Raw genomic sequence first — 22,424 nt, forward strand, 5'->3', positions numbered from 1 at the left:
CAAAATACTAGGCAAAGCCACATGTCTGTCTGTTGCCACAACCTTTATTTCTCATGCGCTGAGTCCCACAATTCTCAACAAAATTATACATTTTCAACTGGATGTGGACCTCAGACTATACCACAAATAAAGTTGCTACTACAGTGAATGTTTCTAGAGAACATTGTGCGTGTGTGTGGGAGGGGGGGTTACAGATATGCTTAAATATTGATCATTGTTGTTCTCTAAACAAACAGCTAAATGCCAATCACATCTTCCTGTATGTAGTTTCCCAAAAACCCGAGCTACTTTTATGTGATCTTTTGATAAAAAGGGCTGAATGAGGGATTATTAATAGAACTAAGCAAAACTGAGAGCTGCTAATTGTAAGACTGTTATAGACGCAAGTCACTGATTGTCTGCGTATCAAGTAGGGAAGATGTAGGACAGTTTTGTGCAGCCGTACACACAAGGGATTTAGAGTGTAATAAAGCTCCGTTTAGTTCAGGAAACTAGTTTAATACGTGTATTAGTGTGTTTTGCAAGCTTACTATTAAAAGTTTCACTTCTCTTTGCGTATTATTCTAGAAAAAGCGAAAGGAACATAAAGCAGGTTTACGATCGTATTCTTGCATACATTTTAGCCCAGTAAAACTTATAGAATCTCATTTAATTGTTCTGTTCCATTCCAGCAAGTTAAGAAAAGCGTATCCCTTTGTTGTTAAACAAAGCGTAAATTTTAAATTCAGGTATCTGGAAACTTTGTACATAAGGTAGTTGCTTTGTTTAGATACAGTTGCGACTAGGCCTAATTTTTGTAAACGTGTTTTTCTACTTCTTTTCGGTAATCTAACTTATTGTCACTAAAGTAAGTTTGTTTACATACGATTGAGCACTAGACCTAATCTTTCGTAAATGTGTTTTCTTGTTTTTCTGTAATTTAATTTGACTTATTCTCACTAAAATAAGGTTTTTACCATGAGTGAAAAGCGCCTGATGTGCTGTAGAATTGTTAGCTCCAGGGTTTGGTGTGATGGGTGCAGTAGTTTTTTCCATTGGGGTGATTGTAGCGGCGTGGCAAATGGGGAAGTGGATCAGACTCATCAGTGTTTCTATAGGATATGCAGTAGAGATAGAATAGTGGAACAGGAGGGAAAAATTGCTGCTCTTCAGGCACAGTTAGAACAGGCTAGGGAAGATCTGAACGGGTTAAGGAGGGAGAAGGGTAAAGAGAGGTAGGAAGTGGCAACAGGCAACAGGGGTAACAGACCTAGAACTTTACCAGACAGCTTTGTGGTGAATGTGAAGAATAAGTTTGACCTGTTGCTTCAGTTAGAAGCTGATGAGCCTCAGTCAGAGGTAGGTGTAGAGAGGGCACAACAAACTTTCTGTAGAAAATTGAATAAGAATGTAGGGAAGTCAGCAAAGAGAAAGAAAGTTTTGTTGTTAGGTAATTCACATTCCAGAGGTGAAGCCCAACTTTTGCAGGACCAGATAGGATCAGAATACCAGGTCACAAATTTTTTTATACAAGGTGGGTCAGGTAATAGAGGATTTAGATTCACTCAGTAACGATTTTACCAAGGAAGACACTGTGATTATTCTGGGTGGGCCAAGCAATAGTATTGATACAGATACTGGGTACAATATAGAGTGTGACCTGGCAAAGATTGCATAAGCAACGAGAAATACCAGTGTCGAGTTCGTGTCTGTTCTGAGACGCCATGACAGACCTCATTTAAACTTTTCTGTCAGGAGAGTTAATTTGGAATTGAAACAGCTGCTTGGGTTGGGTGCAGGGTCACATATTGGTTTGCTTCCTGTTGATTCACTCAGTAGGCGGGATTATACTAGACATGCCCTACACCTCAACAGGAAAGGGAAGGGTAAACTGGCTGCGCTAATAGCAGGAAATGTAAGGGGGTAATAAACCAGTGGTCATAGATGTTGGAGCAGCACCTTTCTTAGGATAGGTAGGACAGAACGAAGTCAAGTTCTGAGAAAAGTAAAGATTGAAACAAACCTTCAGTTTGATAAAGAAATCAAACAGCATAATCCTGGCACACTGGATCAGCGAACACAGCTGTTGGTTACAAATTTACAGCAATCAGCAGAAATTTTATTTCCACTCGATTTCATCTTGGTTAATGTGAAATGCCAACTATCTTTAGTGCATCAATATATTCAAGGGCTTGGAAGTAAAATTAATGAACTACTTATGTGCATTGATGAATTAGTCATCGAACCCAGTTGATATAATCTGCCTCTCTGAACATCGTTTGACCACTGGTATAGATATGTTAAACCTTACAGAATTTAAGTTAGCCTCTTACTTCTGTAGACAAAAGATTGAGAATGGAGGAGTTGCACATTTGTTAAAAACAGTTTTAAATTTAAGAATAATGACAATAATAAATTTTGCTTAGAGCAGCACTTGGAAACGTGTGCAACAGATATAGAATTTCATAACAGGTCCTTTATAATAGTAGCCATATACATAGCACTTTCAGGAAATTTCAACCTGTTTATAAACGGTCTTAAAGATTTATTGTCTCATCTAAAATTAAAAAAACAAAGGACTAGTGGTTGCTGGTGATTTCAATATGGATGTCCTGAAAAACACTGTCAGTGAACAGTTACTGAAATCAATTGTCATTGAATTTAATTTCTGCAGTAAATTTACCAACTAGGGTATACAAATGTTCTAACAGTGCCATTGATAGTTTATTTATAGACAATTCTAGGCAAGTAAGCCATATTACAAAAGCAGAAGTAAATGGGTTATCTGACCATGACATGCAACACCTAACATAAAGTTTGAAAATTCTCAGGGTAAAACATCTATCAGAACTGAGTACAGAAGGCCAATAAAACAGTCAAAAACTGAGAAATTTAGAAGATTGCTCAAAGAAATTAATTGGCTTGATGTTTGCAGCATCCAAGACACAAATAGAAAATACAAAACATTCATTAATAAATTCTTGAAGTTTTCCTGGTGGACATAATGTTCCATCATCTTTCGGGCGTGCACTCGGGACAGCAACAATTCTTCTTGCGATATTTCGGCTAGAAATCTACCAGCCATCTTCAAGGCGAGTCGGAGACTGAGTTCATAGCGTTTGTGCGTGCCTATTTATACAGAGAGTCACGTGAAACAAAGCTGCTGAGGATAAAAAGCGCATGCATCAAAGATATCAAAGTCGCCACTACTGCGCTAGTCACAGATAAGATGTATATAGCAAAGATAAACATATAAAAGCAGAGTGCAAACAAAATAGTGCTGCTGCAAATCACCGTGCTTGTAAATAAATAATTAATCTTTAAAAGTGGGAACATCTGTCGGAAGTGAAGATGCAGAAATTCTTTCCGAACGAAGGTGTAAAATAAGCGGTTTCCAAGCATTGTCAAGATGAAATCCTTCGTCACGGTTTAGCAGGTTGTCAGCTAGTTGCATTTCTACAGCTTCCTTAACAACTGCGTCCCAGAAAGATGAAGCAGTAGTTAAAATCTTTACAACTTTATAATCTATGGCATGGCCACTAGAAATGCTATGTTCGGCAACTGCTGATGTATTGGACAGAAGAAGATGTGTGTACGGCTGGTGTTCGACGCATCGTTCTTGAACAGTGGGCGTGGTTTGCCCTATGTAAACTTTGCCACACTCACAAGGGATTTCATAAACTCCAGCCTTTCGCAAGAGCAGGTCATTCTTAATGGATCACAACAAGGCTGCAGTCTTAGCTGGTGGGCGATATATCACATCCACCTTATGTTTCTTCAAGATTATAGCGATTTTAGAAGAAATATTACCCACATATGAGAGAAAGGCTGTAGATTTTACTTCCCTTTCCACTTCCTCATCCATTTCCTGTGATAAAAACTGCAGAAAAACGACAGGAGAAGGATGAGGAAGTGCACACTAGCAATCTCAGTAAAATGAAATTGACACTTAATTCACCCAAAGAAATAGAATGCATCATAAAGTCCTTGAAATCAAAGCATTCTAGTGGTTATGGTAACATATCAACAAAGTATATAAAAGAGTGTTCATGTGAGCTTAGTCATATCTTAATTTATTTGTGTAATCAATCACTTGTCACAGGAACATTCCTGGACTGGCATGAATATGCTGAAGTTATACCTCTCCACAAGAAAGGGGACAAAGAAATGCCATCAAATTACAGACTGATCTCACTTTTGCCAGCTTTTTAAAAAATCTTTGAAGAGGTTATGTTCAAGCATCTACTTAAGCACCTTAGTGAAAATAAAATACTATCAAAGTCAGAGTTTGGATTTCTTAAGGGTTCTGATATTGAGAAAGCTAATTTATTGGGCAACAAATTAGAGGCAATTGGCATATTCTGTGACCTGTCAAAGGCTGTGAATCACAGAATTCTTTTAAGTAAATTAAAATATTATGGCGTCACTGGTAGTATTGCAAAGTGGTTTCAGTCATATCTTACGAATAGAAAACAAAGGGTGTCATTACGTAACACTTCAACAGCAGGCAATTAGACATCATCTGACTGGGAAGAAATTACATGTGGTGTTCCCCAAGGTTCCATACTAGGTCCACCATTGTTTCTTGTGTATATTAATGACCTGTCATCTGTTACATTATCATATGCAAAGTTTGTCTTATTTGCAGATGATACAAATATTGTAATAAATAGTAATCAAATATAAATTTAGAAAGTGTAGCTAATCAAATTTTAATTGACATTAATAAGTGGTTTATAGCCAATTCACTGTCATTAAACTTTGAAAAGACCCACTATGTGCAGTTCAGAACTTCCAAGAGATTTCCTTCTGGTGTGTGTATAAAATATGATGACATGGGAATAGGAGAAGTTGAGAGTTTAAAATTCTTGTGATTACAACTTGAAAATAAATTCAGTTGGGAGCAACATACTAACGAACTGCTAAAGCGCCTAAACAAGTCTGTGTTTGCAATGCGAATGATGTCAGTCATAGGAGATATAAATAAAAATAAAGTGGCATAGTTTGCTTATTTTCACTCCATTATGTCATATGGTATTATATTTTGGAGTAACTCCACAGACAGAGAAAAAAGTTTTAGAGTACAGAAGCGTACAATAAGAGTAATGATTGGTGTAAATCCAAGAACATCATGTCGAAACCTATTTAAAGAATTGGGCATATTCACCGCAACTTCTCAGTATATTTATTCCTTAATGAAGTATGTTGTAAATAATACATCTCTTTTTCCACTAACTGCTTAGTACACAGTATCAAAACTAGGAATAGGAACAATATGCATAAAGATTTAAAATCACTTACTCTTTCCCAGCAAGGAGTCCAGTATTCAGCAAAGCATATTTTCAATAAGTTACCAGCAACCATTAAGAGTTTAGTTTCAGACTAGAGCACAATTTAAACGTAATTTAAAAGAATTTTTGGTGGCCAACTCCTTCCATTCCATCCACGAGTTTCTCAACAAGTGCAGTAGACCATTTTAATGAACATTTATTATACTTTAATTTTTGACAATTCTTGGTTGTAACAGCCAAGTAACTACTTACTGTGTGAATGATGGTGGTATGGAAAGCAGGTGTAAGTTTTAAGTCTGTAAATAGTGGAAGTTTAATTTTAAATCTTGTACATAATCTGACTGCTCTTAAGTGAGGATCACTGAAATGAATAATTTACTTTAGTTTTTGACAATACTTGGTTGTAATAGCCAAGAAACTAGCAAATGTCTAAATGATGGATTTAATGAAAGCAGATGTAAGTATTAAACGTGTAAATATTAGAAGTTTAAATTAAATTCATGTACATAATTTTACTGTTTATTGAATGAGGATCATTAAAATTAATGAAACTCAAGTTTTTTTAATTACATATTTGTAATGTGTTTATCTGACATGTTCCACACCCAGGAGGATTCCCTCTTTTGTGGGTCTTTGGAATGAATAACTAATCTAATCTAATGTAAGTGGGAGGAATGGAATGGTTCAAATTTCCCACCTATTTCGTTTTAATTGTTAGTTCAGTATGTCCTCGACAGATGGTGTTGGTCTGATGTGGTTCCTGTTCCATCTTGTTCAATGAATCTCATGTTGTTAGGTGAGGAGAGAACATAATCGATTTTCGCTCTTAAAAGCTAAGAATTCGTCACAGAAAACTACTGAACTGTTTCGTAAATATTCATTATTTAGAGTGACTTGAATATGTGAATTCGAATGTCGGGTCATTGGTTACGTTCCAGAATAAGCAAATAACATTTTGTAGTTTTTTATGTTATGTTTTTGACTCTTACATATTAAAGTGCTCCTAAGGGAAGACTGCGACATCCAGTCCAGGGAGGAGTGGGACACTGTCCCATTCCTCCCACTATAATCATTGTGAGAGTTACTGTTCTTATACATTGTCTGTTTGATCTTACAGGACATAATGCCCCATAAACGGATCAAGAAGTTCCCTGACAGGATGGCTGCAGCTAAGAGTCTCATTTTGGAAGCTATAATGGAAGTCAACAAGGATAATAGCAAAAGACAATTGGAAAAATCATTTGAGCTCTCCAGATCAGCAAAATGGCTCTGAGCACTATGGGACTTAATATCTATTGTCATCAGTCCCCTAGAACTTAGAACTACTTAAACCTAACTAACCTAAGGACAGCACACAACAACCAGTCATCACGAGGCAGAGAAAATCTCTGACCCCACCGGGAATCGAACCCGGGAACCTGAGCGCGGGAGGCGAGAATGCTACCGCACGACCACGAGCTGCAGACCCCAGATCAGCACTTCAGCGTCATCTTCAAAAATATTCCCAAGCAGACGATAAGGAGAGCATTGTCTTTCAATGTTATTTGGTAAGTGGCTTGGTATTTTCCAAAGATATTTAGTCAGCACTAGTGGAGTATGTTTTGACTGCCAGTAGAATGCATTATGGCTTGACTCCAATTCAGGTGAGAATTCTTGGCTACCAGTATACTTCTGCTTTTCACTGCAGTATCCCTAAATCTTGGGCAGTACATGATTGGTTCAAAGGCTTCATGGGACAACACATGGAACTATCGTTGAAGACCCCAGAAGCAAAAAGTTTAGAGCGAGCAACCAGCCTTAACAAACCAAATGTTGATCTCTTTTTAAATAATCTCAAGTCTATTTATGAGAAATATGAACTTACACCAGATCGCATATTCAATTGTGATGAAACAGTCAATACACCACCTAAGGTTGCTGCAAAGTGTGGTGAAAAACAAATAAGTCAGGTAACATCTGCAGAAAGAGGGGAGCAAATTATGGCATTATTCACTCTAAATATTTTGCCTCCTGTTTTTATTTTTCCAAGAATTAGGTATAAAATTTCTGTTTAAAGGGTGCTGCTCCAGGAAGTCTTGCACTAACTAGCAGGACAGGTTGGATGTCCAGTGTACTTTTCAAGCAGTGTTTAGAGCACATAACTGACCATACCGAGTGCAGCAAGAGTCGATCTATACTGCTAATTCTGGATACTCATGAGAGCCATGTAGCTGTATATATTGTCATTACATCAAAGGAACATGGAGTTAATTTGTTAACTTTTCCACCACATTGTAGCCATCGACTCCAGCCTCTTGAAGTGTCAGTGTTTACTCCATTTAAAAGTCATTATAACAGAATTCGTAATCACTGGTTACTAAACCACCCAGGAAAAGCTATTTCCATATGTTGCATATCCTTTGCCTGTCACACAGAAAACTATTCTTTCTAGCTTTAGGAAATCTGGCATATATCCATATAACAGTGAGCCCTTCACTCAGGCAGAATTTTTGATATTTGATGTATTCTGTAACTGATAGCCCTCTTCCATCTCTGCAAGTTTCCCTTGAATCAGATGGACAAGAACATATTACATCTAAACAATCCATTCAGTCAAGTGTTTCTTCACAGTTTTCTTCTGTTGTAGTTGAAAAATAAAGCACAGTGGGCAGTACTTCAGTGATGCAAGCAACAAGCCCTGAACAGGTTCATCGTTTTCCGAAATCAGAGCCATGAAAAGAAGCTAAAAGAGGAAGGAAGAGAACTAAAAGTTAGATTTTAAGTAGCACTCCACTAAAGGCAGAGGCAGAAAGATTATACATGTAAACGAAAAACCAAGCAATCAGAAAAATCAAGTAGTCATAGACCTAAAGTGGCTAAAGTTGTAAGAAATCTTTCAAAAACGGAAGCACTTGATGACTATTCTGACTCATCAGAAGATGTTATGTAGGGAGACGCCGATGATGATCTTGGCATGTTCCTGAGCTCCGAGGAAGATGAAATGGAAGAAGTAGACTGTGAAGGCAATCTGATGAAGATTAAGGAAGAAGACTTTATTCGTGTAAAGTTTTCTACAAAAAAATCTGGTTTATTATGCAGGGAGAATAATTAAGTGTGATCCAAATGAAGTAGTCGAAATTACATTTATGTGGAAAAAAGTAGTTTCCAAATTCTATTTTCCAGTTGAAAAAGTTGTGAGTGTTGTGGAAAAAACAGACATTTTAATGACGTTACCAAACCCATTATGTTCTGGAAGCACTGAACATGTTTGTGTACATTCTGGAAACACTGAACATTTTTGTATATATTTTCTGTAAATCTTTCCATGTATAATGTACAGCAGGGCTGTAGACCAATGAAGTTATATCTTCAACAGACTCTTGACAAACTAGCTATGATATCATCCCATACCTCTGTAGTTCTGTTCCCTTCCTCCCTCAGATATGGGACATTTGTACTAACTTACAGCACACTTCATAAATCGTTGTTGAGGTAAACTATGCTGTATATTTTCATGCATTTATGTTAATCAAAGATGGATGTAACATTATCTGTCATTAACTTTGTTGTAGAGTCTATTGGAAATGAATGAGAATGAACTATTTAAATGATCTCCCATTCCTCCCACTCTTCCCCTACAGATAAATGTGCAGAAAAACATTCGAAATAAATCACAAAGTTTTAGGTTAGTTTCAACTAAGATTTTTTAGTGTAGTAGGCGGTCACAATTTTCCTCCGTATTTTAATATGTAAACATGCTACACAAGCAACCAAATGATGCATGGTGGAGGGTACCTTGTATCACTACAAATCATTTTCTTTCCTATTCCACTCAGAAATAGAGTGTGGGAGGAAAGGCTATCTGTATGCCTGCATATGAGCCCTGATTTCTCATATCTTCTAAATTTTCTCAACATTGTCTCCCCCCCCCCCCCCCCCCCAAGGATCCCCATATGAGTTTGCCAAGCATCTTGATAATACTCACACATTGTTTGAACCTACTGGTAACATGTCTAGCAGCCCATCTCTGAGTTGCTTCAATGTGTTGGTTTAATCTGACCTGGTGGGGATCTCAAACATTGGAGCAGTACTCATGAATGGGTCACACAAGTCTTCTACACAGGTGGTCTACGTGATCTTCCCCTCATTGTCAATCTTGAAAAACATAACCAACTTCCAGGAGGAAGGAACTAATAGTGCTGAAAGCTAGAAATAATTTTTTATTCAAGTGCTGTTTTTCTCTCTTTCTTCTTACAGAGCATTTCATAATTTTACAAAGAGTACTGTCAGCCTTACATATAATGGTAACATTGAGATTCTGTTTAATATGAACCTTTGACCAGCATAAGCATCTTTGAATCGAAACATTATGCGTAATTATAATTAATTATAGAAGGAGAGGCTAATGAACATAATTTTTTATTTTATATTTTTTAATATATTAGGATTTCCAGTTTTCTTCCTGATGCCTAGCAGCAACCTGTTAAAGACGTTCAAATCAGAAAGTAAAATACTATTCTGAATCATAGGCAGGGATACATAGTTTACATTCACATTATTTTTACTTCCACTATTTTGCCAGTTAATCTCACTGAACATAGTAAACTTACCTCTGCTATGAACAACAAATACTATTATGAAGTAAATATATTGACATATAACAGTAAGACTTCCAAGGACCCTGAAGAGATTTTTGTAAGTTGCTGAGTTATCGGTTTTACACAATAATTTTACTCACATGGCTAAAAAGTTCTGTTAGCTTGCCACATCAAATTTGTATAAAATCTCAAGCTTTTCATAACAGCCTCCATCACCATCAGCAGGGACTAAGTCTGATTGTCAGTGGACGGCACCTGATTGACTAAACTACATCATGATGACATCATGGAGATGGCATATGCTAAGGTGACATTCTCTGCGTTCATAGGTTATGTTTGTGTTGCTGTCCAGTATGATTTGCAGCACCATCACTCATATCGGATAATAAAAATGTAAATGTCGTGTGATTAGGGCCTCCCATCAGGTGGACTGTTCGCCGGGTGCGAGTCTTTCGATCTGACGCCACTTCGGCGACTTGTGCATTGATGGCAATGAAATGATGATGATTAGGACAACGCTACATCCATTCCCTGAGCGGAGAAAATCTCCGCCCCTGTCGGAAATGGAATCTGGGCCCTTAGGATTGACATTCTGTCACGCTGAGTACTCAGCTACTGGGGGCGGACTATCGTATAATGAATATCATACAGAATAAGTACCCAGATATATGAGTAGTTCAAAGACTTCTTAAGTAATAGAACCCAGTACATTTTCAACGATGGCAAGTATTCATCAGAGACAGAGGTATCATCAGGAGTGCCCAGATAAATGCGATAGGACTGCTGTTATTCTCTGTATATGTAAATGATCTGGCAGACAGGATAAGCAGCAGACTGCAGCTCTTTGTTGACGATGGTGTGGTGTATGGGAAGGTGTCCTTGTTGAGTGACCTTAGGAGGATACAAGATGACTTGGACAAAGTTTCTAGTTCGTGTGATGAACGGCAGCTAGCTCTAATGTAGAAAAATGTGTGTAATGCAGAAGAGTAGGAAAAACAGTTGTTTAATGTTCGAAATACAGCATTACAGTTACGTTGTTTAAGGGGAGTCGTACCACCCTCGACAATGTTAAATTGGCTGTATAAATGCCCCGTTTTCTCAGGAAGTGTTGAGTATATAACGGTGGTGTTTTTATCACATGTTCTCCCATATTTTGTGACTGTGTTGCTCTACAATCACTTTAAAATAACAACTGGAAAAAAGGTATGATTTTTTTCCTAAACATATAATTTTTTGGTGTAAATTTTCACAATTTTAATTTTTTGAATTTTAACTATTACAGTAAATATTACTAACGTAGAGCTTCAACATCATGTTGTGTGGCAAATAATTCATTAATGTAGATCCAGAAATTTCTGAGAAAATGGGACTTTTATACTGAAAAATGTCATTTTGACAAAATTGGGTTTAAAGAAAAAAATTTAGTACATAGCCAATTGATACATAAAAAATATGTTAGAATCCTCCTGGATGGTAGTGCTCATCTCCTCCTTCATCTTCATCGCCCATGCTGCCCTCCTTCTCTTGGATCTGGCTTCTTTTGACATATTGTTTGTTGCAATCTCTGCTTTCATGATTCCAAGTCCATCACACTTTTAGTGGTGTTGTAACCTTTATGAATGCCAAGATATTTCAAAACCTGTAGTCTTCCAGAGTAGCTATCATTAAAAGTAAGCCGGCCGCTGTGGCCAAGCGGTTCTAGGCGCTTCAGTCCGGAAACGCGCTGCTGCTTCGGTCGCAGGTTCGAATCCTGCCTTGGGCATGGATGTGTGTGATGTGCTTAGGTTAGTTAGGTCTAAGTAGTTCTAAGCTCTAGGGGACTGATGACCTCAGGTGTTAAGTCCCATAGTGCTCAGAGCCATTTGAACCATTAAAAGTAAGGACAGCATCCAAAACACCAAGTTCATAGACTGGCCTTCCAACAAACACATATTTTGGTATCCATGACCACACAACATTGTTAAATGATTCATTTGCATATTGTGTTTTGTCCTTGAGACATTTCTTCAACAGTTCTGGTTGGGCAAGATCCTGAAACACAGATTTCATGGCAAGCATAACAGCATTTGGTATAGTAGTTTTGTGCGAGAAAGTATCTACTTTACCCTCCTCTTTTGCCTTCAAGTATTTAACCATTCATTGGAACACAGGTTGTGTATTGGTTCAGCATCTGTAGACAGCTTGTGAAAATAAATTGCCCAAACAGTTCTCTTCATACCATCTAAATTATCTCTGTTACTTCTAATAGTCATACCATAATATTGTGTAATCTGATTAATATGTTTATCAGTCCATCGAAGTCTTATGCTTAGACCATCAGATAACTTGGTACTTCCCAACTGCTGTTTGAGTCTACATAGTCTTGTGCCCATCCTCGTTTGCACATGATTAATGCACTCTAGTTTTGTAATTGATAAATCACCATAGGGTTTACTCACCATCAATGCCTTATACGATCGTGAGTCTCCATCCCCAAGAAAATTCTTGTAGCAAACAGCAAGGTCATGTTGGGAGCGTTGGAATATTTTCACTGCAGAAGCAACCTGCATCCCTCCAGTAGTTCCTTCATAGTTTCTCTCACAATTCATTTCATACCTAGTTTACTTTTCAGTACCCTTGCCTGCTTTCCTACAACTCTGACAGTACATGGTCAACACATCTACATCCAACACTTTCCCATTGTGGATGCTGATAATAGATGCACATGAATTCTTTGACTGGAAACCTCTTTTTTTCCAGGATCCGTTGAATGATATTGTTATGTCAGAACTACCATTTTCTGCTACAGCCTGCTCTGCTGCTGTAGTCATTGACTCTGTAGCACACACCTTGACACTATTTCTTACTATGGAGTTGTATTTGATAGATTTTGTAGGGGGACTAGGGAGCTTCAGAAAGCCATAAAGAACCTTACCAGCGTAATGACCTTTTTCTATGCATCTAAGTCCGTAGAAGTATCTTAGATTAGTGTCAAAAAGTCAATTCTTTACACTTACTTCTGAAGTCTTGAAAGTCTTTTCGCTTTTACAGTTCAAACACATTATTTGTAAAGTACACACCAAACTATTGCGTTGAGATACCTTTTCAGAAATTTCAGTTTCCCCACCACATACACCACAACACACTGTTCCACACAAAGCTGAAATACGTACATGGAGATTAATAATGATATTGTAGTTTGTTTCACTGTCTGAATCTGTGTTGTATTTTACATCATTACCCAGCAGTTTTTCTCTTGGTAGCACTCGGGGAGTGTGATTGTCACCATTTACAAGCAAATTATCACGTCCTTCGGCGCTAACCACTCTTTTTACTGCTGTTATATTTGTTCTGTAGTATCTGTTTCGTTTGTTTCGTATTTTTTAAACACTTCTTTCCGTTTAGTCATGACGAAAACTATAACACGAAACATAGAAACTAAAATGCGGCTAGTGGATAACTGTTGTTGTCAGACACAAACAAATGTACAGTTCAAAGAGTTTACTGCGAAGTACTGCCAGTGTGGGCAACTTATGAAACTGACAGTTCTCTAGAAAACAAGAGAAACCACAGCCTTGTAGACTATATAGTTCCAGAGAAAAATGCCAATATGCGAAATGATGGCAAACAATATTCTCGGAAATGTCATTGCATGATTATTTTCATATGTTTATTTAAAATAGTAAATAATGGAATATTTCATAAAAACCAACACCAAATTAAACTTAAATAACCATATTTTCATAATTTGCATGAAAGTAAAAATGTCAAATTTTGTCATTTTGGGCAGTACAACTCCCCTTAAATATCTAGGTATAATGTAGCAAAGTGATATAAAATGGACCGGGCATCTAAGGCTAGTAATACATAAGGTATTAATGGTTGATTTTGGTTTATTGGTAGAGTTTTGGAAAAGTGTAGTTCATCTGTAAAGGACTCTGCACATAGGGCAGATTGTTTGGGATCCCCATCACGATTAAAATAAGACTTCAAAAGAATTTAGGGGTGGGCTGCTAGATTTGTTACTGGTAGCTTCGAACAATGTGCAGCTATTATGGAGATGCTTTGAGAACTAAAATGGGAATCCCTGGAGCGAAAGCGATGCTCTTTTGGAGGAACACTATTGAGAGAATTTGGAGAATCAACATTTGAAGCTGACTGCAGAACGATTTTACTGCCACTAATGCACTTTTCACATAAGGACCACAAAGATCATATGGGAAAAATTGGGTCTCATATGGATGGTACAAGATACCCTCAGCCCCACTCCACATGGTGGCTTGCAGAGTATGTGTGTAGGTGAAAAATTATGTAAAGTTTTCCTCTGCATTTTTCTTTCGCAAATTCATGTTTCCGTGCATTGATTTAGTTGTATTACATAATTTGAAATTGTTTTTCTGTTCAAATGTACTAACTCATGTGTGACATTTGATCTGTTCTTGTATCTAGCTAAGACAAAAACAATAGCAAATAAATAAATAAACTGCTAAGTGCGTTACCAATGTCTCTTGAAGTTGTGACCATACAGTTCTAATTCTATTGCTTCCCTCATCACTGACAGTTAGCACTGTGGGTCTGAATCCTCGTCAGTACAAACAAATTTGTGTTTATTCATTAGACTGTTCTTGGAAACTGCCGTTTTTAGTGTTTCTGTAGTTAAGGTGGCAACAGTCTGTAAAGAGTACCCTTCATAACAGATGCTGCTCTTACAAGGAATATTATACATCCCCGGTACTATGAGGCTGTGAGTATTCTTGACAGATCACATTTCTTAAATTCTCTTGGTTGGCCAGAAGAGTGCTCTGATTCCATGGCCAGTTTAGGCTCTACTTACATTACTCATTGTTGCACCACAGAAGCGGAAATGTTTTATTTGTTGGACACATGGCTCAGTTGAATGGTATCATGTCTTGGTTTCCTTGACAGATTTCATCTAATCACACAGGCAGAATGTGCATTGGGGTGGAGGTGGGTTACATTTTGCTTGAGTAATGGAAAATGGTTCAAATGGCTCTGAGCACTATGGGACTTAACATCTCAGGTCATCAGTCCCTTAGAACTTAGAACTACTTAAACGTAACTAACCTAAGGACATCACATACATCCATGCCCGAGGCAGGATTCGAACCTGCAACCGTAGCAGTCGCGCGGTTCCAGACTGAAGTGTCTAGAACCGCTTGGCCACAAGCGGCTGGCAGTAATGGAAAGATGAGCAGGCATGGACAAGGGAACAACTATGCTAAATAGGAAATAAATGAGTGATTGTGAGGGCTTGGGGAGATTAGGTGTTCAAAGTTATAGGAGATTATATCATAACATGAAGATAAGACTGTGGGCCACATGTCCTACTACATAACTACAATTTTTATAGCATTGACTACACGAATTAATAGCAACCCCACTTTCATCTGGTAATTTGTTAGATAGCCAACACCTATATTACATAATATCTCAAAGAATGCAAACATTATATACAAGGAATTTCGTGCTTGGATGAATATGCAGACACACACAACATTTCAGCAATATGCCATGAAGATAAAAAACAAGTAATTAATTATACAAAACAGTAAACAATATCTAAACACGGACAGAAGAAAGAAAGCCTTTACCTGACTGCAAAAGCACAGGCCAGACCAGACTGTATTATTGCACCCAGCACCTAATGGCTGTCAATACCAGTCATTATAAGATTACATCTATATTTGTCTGCTATTGTTATCATTTGCAGTCACCAGTACTAGTAACAGTAAAATGGTGTTTGCCTGGCCTGTGGTTCCACAATCAAACGAAGGCACCATTCCGTTCTACCCTTGTCTCATTTGCCTCACTGCCCCAACTTCCCCCCCCCCCCCCCCCTCTTTAATTTATTTTCTGTTTATGTCTTCCTTTGATCATACATGGTCACTTTCCATTTAGTCAGGCACAATCAACTCCACCTTTTTTTCTTGCTCCCCTCCCCTCACTTGTGCGCCCCACAAGTAATTTTTTTTAATCAGGGTGAGTGATTTGTGTTTAACTGATATAATAGATGTTTTGTTATTCATTGTGTATTCAAATGTATGTCATTTTCTTCATCTTGGAATATAACCTCCGCTAAGGTCTGGTGAACATTATTGCTGCTCTTCATTGCATTTTTGGTGTTTGTAAGTTTTAAGATACTTTATTGTTTTGTGATTTTGTTAGTGCAGTGGCATTATAAGGCAATAAAGCTAAATTTGCGAAATGCCCTATGCTCCCCCATCATGCTTCTGCCCATTCTGGTGCATATTCATCAATGCTTTTTACTATCCTGATTTACACATCGATTGTAAATAACATGGTGTGGAATACATATGTGTATACAGTTGCAATAATTTAGTAACATGTTTTTGCACTATGAAGAAATTTCACTTTTGCCTTATTACACTCCTGGAAATTGAAATAAGAACACCGTGAATTCATTGTCCCAGGAAGGGGAAACTTTATTGACACATTCCTGGGGTCAGATACATCACAAGATCACACTGACAGAACCACAGGCACATAGACACAGGCAACAGAGCATGCACAATGTCGGCACTAGTACAGTGTATATCCACCTTTCGCAGCAATGCAGGCTGCTATTCTCCCATGGAGACGATCGTAGAGATGCTGGATGTAGTCCTGTGGAACGGCTTGCCATGCCATTTCCACCTGGCGCCTCAGTTGGACCAGCGTTCGTGATAGACGTGCAGACCGCGTGAGACGACGCTTCATCCAGTCCCAAACATGCTCAATGGGGGACAGATCCGGAGATCTTGCTGGCCAGGGTAGTTGACTTACACCTTCTAGAGCACGTTGGGTGGCATGGGATACATGCGGACGTGCATTGTCCTGTTGGAACAGCAAGTTCCCTTGCCGGTCTCGGAATGGTAGAACGATGGGTTCGATGACGGTTTGGATGTACCGTGCACTATTCAGTGTCCCCTCGACGATCACCAGAGGTGTACGGCCAGTGTAGGAGATCGCTCCCCACACCATGATGCCGGGTGTTGGCCCTGTGTGCCTCGGTCGTATGCAGTCCTGATTGTGGCGCTCACCTGCTCGGCGCCAAACACGCATACGACCATCATTGGCACCAAGGCAGAAGCGACTCTCATCGCTGAAGACGACACGTCTCCATTCGTCCCTCCATTCACGCCTGTCGCGACACCACTGGAGGCGGGCTGCACGATGTTGGGGCGTGAGCGGAAGACGGCCTAACGGTGTGCGGGACCGTAGCCCAGCTTCATGGAGACGGTTGCGAATGGTCCTCGCCGATACCCCAGGAGCAACAGTGTCCCTAATTTGCTGGGAAGTGGCGGTGCGGTCCCCTCCGGCACTGCGTAGGATCCTACGGTCTTGGCGTGCATCCGTGCGTCGCTGCGGTCCGGTCCCAGGTCGACGGGCACGTGCACCTTCCGCCGACCACTGGTGACAACATCGATGTACTGTGGAGACCTCACGCCCCACGTGTTGAGCAATTCGGCAGTACGTCCACCCGGCCTCCCGCATGCCCACTATACGCCCTCGCTCAAAGTCCGTCAACTGCACATACGGTTCACGTCTACGCTGTCTCGGCATGCTACCAGTGTTAAAGACTGCGATGGAGCTCCGTATGCCACGTCAAACTGGCTGACACTGACGGCGGCGGTGCACAAATGCTGCGCAGCTAGCGCCATTCGACGGCCAACACCGCGGTTCCTGGTGTGTCCGCTGTGCCGTGCGTGTGATCATTGCTTGTACAGCCCTCTCGCAGTGTCCAGGGCAAGTATGGTGGTTCTGACACACCGGTGTCAATGTGTTCTTTTTTCCATTTCCAGGAGTGTATATGCTTTTGCAACACCTGATAGACCTACAGTAGGTCTCCCTTCCATATTTTAAATTTGCCAATGCTAGAAACTGCTGGTTGTCATTTATATAAGCTGAGATTATTTTGTACTCCTCCCACTGTGTCCCTCTTGTCGTCCTTCCGTTCCCATCCATCATCCCTTGCTCATACCACATGTATTAATGATGAACTTTTGTTTAAATGTGATCTTTGGCAGCTTTATGATTCTTAGTTTTCACAAAGGAAAAAACCCTTTACCATGGTTTACAGTTATGTTCGGGTTTTATGGTTGATTTTGTTAACAACTGTCAATGTAAATGTAACACTAGATCCCAATGCCCCAACAATCATGCTACTTAGTTGTATCATATTATAGCGAATAGCACTGTCAATTGAGCACCAGTGTTACAATAGATAATGCTTGATATGATATTCATGGTATGAAAACTTGTTTGTTGACGAACCCACATGATAGCTCTTCATAATGTCATACGTAATCCGTCCATGTATGACAGTTGCAATGCTTGTTGCTTAAAATGCATTATTAAGAAAATTTCAACTAAAAGTGGACTCTTGTTAATAGCGATTTAAAATGGTAATAGGAACTTGCTCAGTTACTCATATAATCGTTGTGGGCCTCGTAAGTGACTTCAGTTTGAAAATTTAACCAAACAGGGCTTAGAAACTTCAATAACTTATCAATATAATTAAATATCTTGCATATAAAAAGAGCCACTGTGATTCAGTTACAATATTTAGTTGTCATTTACATGTTATTGTTTGTTTAACATTTAGTCAAATATCTGCAGTAGTGTTCTCACTTCCCGAGCATGGGGTTCTGGGTTCTATTCCTGGTGGGGTCAGGGAAGTTTTCCCTGCCTCGAGATGACTCGGTGTTGTTGTGTCGTCTTCATCATCATCATTCATCCCCATTACGGTCGGAGGAAGGCAATGGCAAACCACCTCCACTAGGACCTTGCCTTGTATGGCAGCGTGGGTCTCCTGCATCATTCCCCTATGCTCTGTCAAGGAGTATGGGACTACATCATCATCATCATCATCATCCTCATCATCATCATCATCATCATCATCATCATCATCATCATCATCATCATCATCATCATCATCATCATCATCTACACTAATGGTGGTAATTAAAATTTTACAGTCCAACCCATTTCCTTGTGAGTTTATTAAAAAAAGAAACAATTAAAAATACTCACAACTCAGAAATAATAGTACTTTTTTGTAGGAAAACCTGTCTTTATTTTATCTGTTTCATGATCCTGCCATTGTTTCAGTTTTTACCTTTTCTTTAACTTAATCATTTTACAATATTTTGCTATCTTTAGTGTATTAACAAAGATATAGCAAATGAATCATACAAGCCAACGAAATAACAGAGGAGTTCAGTCACAGCTTTCCAGAAATTCTATGGAACAAGTTAATATTGTGGTTAAGATCACTTTACAGAGAACTCTCAACACAATCATTTAAACTCTCATGTTGCAGTTTATCACTGTATTTGGTGAGATCAAGGACTTCTATAAGATTATCGCATGTAGAACATTTTTATTGAAAATGTATGTACAGTATTATGCCAGTGTTTATTTAGGCAAATATATTATTGACTTAACCTGAATGTTTAGTGGTTTCTAGAATACATGAGATTTGAAAACATATACCAATTATTAGACAAAATCTATTTCCTGTATTTGGTTTTCAAGTGCATCTTTACTTCAATTATATTTAGTCTTTACTTTCGCTTGGTTTTTTTTTATTTCAATGCCTCACTTCACTTCCTTGTATTATCTTGTTTTGAGAAAAGCCTGCCAAGTCATCAGATTTAACCAATTTAACCTGTAACTGGAGTTAATGTCATGTAAGAAGGTAGCCCAATTTTCAGCCATTCTGCACATCTCCCTCCACTAGGCACTGGCAGCCAGTAATATTCATTCTCTTTCCAGGCAGCTACCAGAGAGTTGCAGCAAGAGAGTGAGAATCTCGCTGCTACATGCTTCACTGTTGCCATACTTCACGACAACCGAATAATTCATTCAACTGTCAGTTTTTTTGTTTTCTTTTTTTTCTTGTAGCAGTATAGGTGTGATGTGTATCTGTAAACGTTTAAGTACGACTTTTAAAAAAGCCTGGTGGCAGCAATAAAAGTGAAAAGCTTCACAAGCAGGAGAATTGTAAACGAAATTGTCAGAGCAGCAGGAACCACAGAAAGAATTGGTTTCGTGTTGCCTGGAAAGCATCGAAACCTCAAGGAACCTGTAACGCAAAGGGATAGTTTTAACAACTATGTTTTGAAGTGCTTCATGTGAATGATAAATTACCAACATCACAAAAACGTATTACAGTTATGCAGCTTCGTCAGTGTAAACAATGTTGAAAGCCATTGGTTCCAGCTACCTTAAGAAGAGAGTTTTTAAGAAGAGAGTTTTTAGCTCACAGAAGTGACACAGGTGCACCATTAACTATTTCCCACATAAAGGTTCACGATATGAGAGAAGGAGGCAGTTCAGCAGTGTATTACCATGATGAAACGTGAGTATTGGCCCCAGGCCAGTTCTGGTGCAAAGTACAGTTTTCCAAGATGGCGGCGCTGGCGTCATCCAAGATGGCTGCAATGACGTCAACCCAGATAGTGGCCATGAAGTCAGCTGACGACACAAGTACCCTTATCCGAGATGGCGGATGTTGGCGGGAAAGTGCCACACCCCTCCCCCTCGCCTCCCTCAGAAAAATTGCGGGAAGTTCAAATTCCAACAGGATAATGCATCACACCAACGTTATCTGTACTAACCTAAGAAAATAGTGAGAAGATAGGTCACTTGGGCTACCTCCACTAACCTAAGTCATCCGACCGCCACCTCTTCCTAGGAAATGGCATCAAATTTGAATTTTGGTGGTAAAGAGAGGTCAATTCGTGTATCTCTATTAAGCTAAGAAAATGGCGTGAAAGAAAGATTACCGCCACTAACCTAAGTAACTCGACCGCCACCTCCTCCTAGGGATTCGCGGGAAAAGGACTCGACCAGTGCTGGACATAAGTCTTTATTTTGCATGCACCAGTCTTTATTCAAACAATTTCATGCAGTACAGCCATCCAGGTCTAGATTCAAACTGACCAAGTACACACCACCACCACCAGAGGTCGCTGTTGTCCAAGATGACAGACGTGACGTCAGCCGATTATACAAGTACCATTATTCAAGATGGTGGCGAAAAGTGTGTCCACCATGATATCTGGACCTAGTACACAGTACCACCATCAGAGAGCACCGTTGTCTGTTCTGTGATGTTCAAGATGGTGGGGGGGAAATGGTGGGAACCAATAGGAACCCTTAACCCAGTCACGTGCTCAACTTCAACCAATAGGACAGTAGTATCTGGTGACGTAATTGTAGGAGATACAGGCGAGGCTCAGCAGCTCTGGGTCCTCAGTCTTGTCCAGTCAGTCAGCAGCAGCAGCAGCAGAAGAAGAACAAGAACAAAGAAGCGCCAACAGCAGTCGCAATCCTGCACAAACATACAGAACGGAATTAAACGGAAAAGTAAATATCCCTCATCACATCTTTCACTCTCTCGTTAGCATCAGTATTATTATTACTATTATTACATGAAGTTTTCACATCTAGGTCCCTGTCTAATGATTCCTCGTCTTTGTTCAACAGGGTGAGAGCCAAAATGCCAAGCTCTGCTGCCATGTTCGGACCTGTATGAACCTCAACTGCCAACTTGTTGAGACCTGCAGCAAAAACCTCTAGCACATCTGAACCAGTAGTGGCCACATTGGATCCAGTAGTGCTCGTAGCCCACTTGATAGAGCAGGACAAGGAGCTGCTGTTACCCTTTCCAGGCATCGATTTGTGTGATGAGGACACGCGATCTGCCCCCAACACTTTGAATGCTCTTGCTGGAGGTGTTAAACAAGAGGATGGAGGTCAGTACTGGTCACCAACATATGACCCATCCCACCCCTGTGATAGTGCAACCATAGAGTGCAGATACTGTGGATAAGAAGACGTCGAGTGCACCTACGCTTTTCATGTCCACATACAATTTAACTCCCAGTAGATCGAAGCATGTGAACATTGCTATAAAAGCACATCATGTCTGGGGGTTGCATACGAGATCGGAGATTGAAAATGTATCCAAGAGTGTTAAAGTGCCAATTTCCGAATAAGATAAGGACGAAATATGCCATGCAGAGCGCTATATCAATCAGCAAATGAATACAGAGTATTATCCAACTCGTTTTACCGCAGACATTCGCTTTACTGGTGTGACACTTTCTATTACAACAGTGTATTATGGCTGTGCATTATGAGTGAAATCGGGTGACAACTGTGTTTATCTAAGAGATGCCTCAGTTATGATGTTATCTGATCTGGACATTGCCATACGTCTTGCATTGGACAGACTGAACCATTGGTTGCCTAGCATAAACTCTGCATTCAGTGATGTTGTAAACTCCCTACATGTGCATAGTGTACATGTTGATGATCTTAAGCAGCACCTTTGTTCGCACATGAACGCTAAACCTAAAGAGAAACGGATTAAATGTGTGTGTGAAAAACCTAAGTACTGTGAGGCACCTATTGCGTTGAGGGAGATATTCACTGAATTTATTGCATGTCAAAAAGCTCTATTTGGTAAATACTGTACAGGTCCAAAAAAGAAGAAGATGCATACAGATTGTAACGATGTTCCTGAAATACTACACCCCATGTATGATATTTAAATAAATAATTTATG

At 39.3% G+C, this 22,424-nt stretch overlaps 1 protein-coding gene across 1 annotated transcript in view; it reads right to left on the bottom strand.

Annotated features, from left to right (window-relative positions):
* The window catches only part of LOC126359288 (repetitive organellar protein-like), a 216,905-nt gene that overhangs the window by 152,242 nt on the left and 42,239 nt on the right, over positions 1 to 22,424 (bottom strand). The gene's annotated exons all lie outside the window — the stretch shown is intronic.

This window comes from Schistocerca gregaria, chromosome 1 (genome assembly GCF_023897955.1).
Source record: "Schistocerca gregaria isolate iqSchGreg1 chromosome 1, iqSchGreg1.2, whole genome shotgun sequence".
Taxonomy (NCBI): domain Eukaryota; kingdom Metazoa; phylum Arthropoda; class Insecta; order Orthoptera; family Acrididae; genus Schistocerca; species Schistocerca gregaria.